Genomic DNA, 4,310 nt, shown 5'->3' on the forward strand with positions numbered 1-4,310 from the left:
GTCGATAAATGTAATGGGCGATAATATCCAACGTCGCTAAGTGACGATTGAAAAACTAGTTGGTACATGCAAAGATCTTCCTAATCTTCCTAAATCATATTAGGCCTATAATTTGCAGAATTTGCACCAAGTCTCCGTTGTTCCACGCTCTTCTTCAACACGATTGTTGTAGCTTTTGACCAGACCTTAATATCGTTTATAACAATAAATCAAAGAAATCCGTCACATTGACCGGAGCAAATTTTGCAACGAATCTAAGCACGCGTACGATTAAAACATGAATGCATTATCTTGAATCTTATTATTGTAGATATAAATTAACAGGGTATTTATTTAATCATTTTAGAAATCAATCGTTATATTCATCCTCATTCCCTTAAAAATGATATTCTATTAACAAATTTGGTAAGATTGCTGCTTCCTTATTGCATTACTACGTAATTCGAGATAATGGTAATATATACATTTTCAAATTAACTGAAATTATTGCAATTAATCCGTCATTTTTTGTATTGTATTTCATATTATACAAGTTTTATGCAAAACTTTTGAAACTATAAAAGTTTATCTTCTCCCGCTCTTACCTTTTCTTCTCCAATAGTCATTCGTTTAAGGCATTTTCCGCACTCGGATAAGTTTGCAATTGATAATAACAGCGTTTAAAAATAATTATAAAGTTTTCGATTCCATATAAAGTGCAGAAATAAATAGAGCGACTTAAATTTAAAATCACCAAAGCGTGAATATTGCAATTAAACATTTTTAACGTTTCTCTCCATGTCCCTGATAAAAAGAACGAACAGTTGATATTGCATTTTGCGTATGCGTTAGTTCAAGAAATATTAACATATCCATGCATTACATGATTATAATTATTATAAATAAAGAATTTTGTAATTTTAACTGGAATCGTAACGTTACGGGTCATGACTCACTTCCAATGACGCACACATTCCTCGCGAAAGTTACGCAAGTTATTAAAAATGTCATTTTTTTAATTATAAATTTCTTTGGAATCAAAAATAAGCTTGTAGCTCGATCGAGCAATTACGTAACTCCTTGGTTGAAGAGAAGACATCTCGGTTAATTCGGAGGGACGAAGAGCGAAACAATACTGCTTACAAATAATTAGCTTATAATAGCTTAAAATAAAATAAAAACAAAAAATGAACTGAAAAAAAAAGCTTCATTAATATGCCTAGACGATTACGTACTTGCGGAACAGGATGTCACACGCTGAAAATTACAGGAAGAGGTTCGAGAAGAAGATATTATTCTCCAAGAATTTTTGTATACAAACTGTGAGAGGCAATTGTTCATTCTTCGATATTTCAATTAAATGAACATTGTGGACTTGTACAAAGCTGATAGACTGGTACTCAAGTAGCTTTTACAATCAATATTGATCTTGTATAATCGACACACGTCTAATCACTCACAATCAATTATCCCAGCCAACATGCTTTTTGCTGTATGCCCAGGCATACATTATTTAATAAATAATAATCCAAATTGTCTACGAGAGAATAAATGGAAAGCCTATAATGATGTCGCTTCCTTTCTCATATTACATTAATCGAACTAGCTTTGTCGCGGACGCGCATGGCAAATGGAAATATTGCATAGATATATTTGGCTTAAACCCCACCCCCCCCCCCCCCCCACCCGCCCACCGCCCCATACACACAAAACTAAAAACTATATTAAAAAAAAAAAAAAAAAAAAAAAAAACATGCTTCGAAAGTGAGCATCGGGGATGGAAATTTGAGACCGCGAGCCAAGCAATAGTCATGGTTGCAAGAATGTGCAACGTGACGAAAACTCTTGAGCTCAATAATTGATTTGAAGAAAAAGCTTGGCAATCATCCTACGATCGAACGTATTTTTAACTGCAAATTAGAAGAAAATGCATCCGAAAGTTAGCCACGCTTTCAAAATCAGGAGGAATCGTTCGAGATAACGCTCACTACGACTTATAATACAATCCAGGCAACGCTTTCATCGATTAACGGCTGCCACGTAAAAAAGGTGGCTTTGCCTGCAATAGAAAAGCATGGAGCGTGCTGCTAAAAAATCATGGTCCCCGTGCGAATTTGAGGCTCTTGTTCGCCAGGATGTCAGCCACAGAGTCAAGTCGCGACTAATATCGGCCGAATGTTCAGCCGTGGAAAAGTGTAAGAGTAAAAAATGACGCTGCTAATGGTCATTAGGAACGATCGACTGCACGACAACAACAACAACAAAAATAAGAGCATAAGCAGCAGTAGCAACAGCAGCAGCAGCAGCAGCAGCAGCAGTAGAAGTAGCAGTAGAAGCAGCATCAGCAACAGCAACAGCAATACCGGTGGCGATGATGATCGTGACGGCGGCAACGGCAATGGCAACGGCAGCGGCGGTGGCGGCGGCGGCGGCTGCCACGGAATAAAGAAGCCGTGGCGAGGGGGACGAGGATGGGGCCGGTGGAGGGGAGCGAGGCTCGCGGTGGAGGGAGACCCTGGCGTCCAATTCTGAGCGCCTCGACTCGTCGTCGGCGCTTCCGAGTCCGAGAGGCGACGGATGGATGGTCGTTCGCTCAGTCGTTTCGCGGAGCGCAACCTGTTAGCGTATCTGGCGGTCCCACCAGCCGAGTACGGCGCGCCTTTCCCCACGGCCGATCCTCCCCTCGTTTTTCTATCGCTCTACAAACATCGGAACCCAGCCGCGCGCCAATTCCAATTGCGACCTCCACGGGCCCCACGTCCTCTCGAGCGAAGAGCGAGCTCACCGACGCGTCCCCTGCCCGTACGTCGAAAACCAAGACTGTATATATGCACCACATGCATATCGAGAGAGATTGAGAGAGGCCAAGGCGAGAGGAACCTAACCTCAAAGGGGAAAGCGCGTGCAAGGCCGAGGAAGCGACGCCACGGACTCGCCGTTCGATTCTCGCCAGCCGATCGCGTGTACGTGCGCTTGGAGAGGGTCGCTGAATGTTGGCGCGCGCCCGCGAGAAACGCAACCACCACTACCACCACTACCACCACTACCACGAGCCACTAGGATATGCGAAGGATTGTCGCGGGCCGGGGGAGAGGGGAGCGCGCGAGGTAAACAAAGGAGCCAGCCGATCCGCCCGGGGCCTACTCACCTCTGCCAAAGGCGAATGCCATTGAGTGCCTCCGTGTAGGTATAAGCGCGCGCGCGCGCGCGCGCGCCCGCCCGACCGATCGCCCGCGTGTGTGGTGCTGGTGCCGGTGGTGCGCGAGTTGCCGCTTCCATTCGCCGCCTCTCGGCCGCTGACTCGGGCTCCCTCCTCCACCTCCTCTTCCTCCTCCTCCTCGCGGGGGAGAGCCGACGAAGGCGCTCTTAGTGCAGTGTGTTATCCAACGTGAGTACGCGAGCGAGTGTCACAAGCTCCGAGCAGTCCCCAGTCCAGAGCTTCTGGTAGTTCTGGTGGCCGATTGGTCCAGCCGCGTCGACGATCGTCTCCGGCCTCATTATCGTTACTTCGTGAAGGACGTTGAAACGGAAGCCGTTATATTGGAGAGGAAGCGAGAAGGCGGCGTGACGCTGTTCTGTGTGCCGCGGCAGAGGCGCTCGTCGCAGTCGGAAAACGTAAGTCTGACGCTGGAATCCCTTCTGCTTAGTCCGCTTGCTCGCGTCTGTCCCCGACGCCGCCCCTGGCAAGACTCTCTATGCCTTCCGGACACTGGTCCTGCTCGATTTATTATTATGCCGAGGTGAGAGGACCCGAGGGTCCGCGCGATCCTCTACAACTCCACTCGCCCTTGTCCTCTCGTCCCGCTAGTGCCTGGACTAATTATCGTCGCCGCCTCGAAACTCCCCGACGTACGCATACGCTCAACCGCTCATCGCCAATGTCTCCTGAAAAGGACAAAGAGGAGCGCGCAAAGCAACGCATCGTGTCTTCGCCTTACTTTTGCGGTATTATTGCGAAAATTTTGTGGTAATTTTGCGGTAATTTTGTGATACTTTTGTGGTAATTTTGCGATAATTTTGCGATAATTTTGCGATAATTTTGCGATAATTTTACGATAATTTTACGATAATTTTGCGATACTTTAACAATAAGCGGCCGCCCCTATCGACATCGTGAAAATCCCGATTATTTGGGCTTTAAAGTCCCGTCGTCCGATTGCTTTTCGCGCGCCGGTGACGCCGATCGTGCCGTAGGCCGCATTTACGAAGCCGGCAAACGACGTTTTACCCGGGATGCCCCGCGCGTACTCGCCGAGTAACGACGAGGGCATGTAGGGGAGCGATTTTTATTTCCCTGCTGCAGATGCGCCAGCTTTCATCCCTCGTACCCC

General features: G+C 46.6%; 1 protein-coding gene across 1 annotated transcript in view; it reads left to right on the forward strand.

The window, feature by feature from the left end:
- Positions 1–3,012: 3,012 nt before the first annotated feature.
- Positions 3,013–4,310, forward strand: part of LOC105367386 (signal-induced proliferation-associated 1-like protein 1) — a 104,215-nt gene continuing 102,917 nt past the window's right edge. The window contains exon 1 of the mRNA XM_011506080.1: positions 3,013–3,594. The gene's annotated coding sequence lies outside the window, so the exon portion shown is untranslated. The remainder of the gene's footprint in view (positions 3,595–4,310) is intronic.

Source organism: Ceratosolen solmsi, unplaced genomic scaffold (assembly GCF_000503995.2).
Source record: "Ceratosolen solmsi marchali unplaced genomic scaffold, CerSol_1.0 scaffold7, whole genome shotgun sequence".
Taxonomy (NCBI): domain Eukaryota; kingdom Metazoa; phylum Arthropoda; class Insecta; order Hymenoptera; family Agaonidae; genus Ceratosolen; species Ceratosolen solmsi.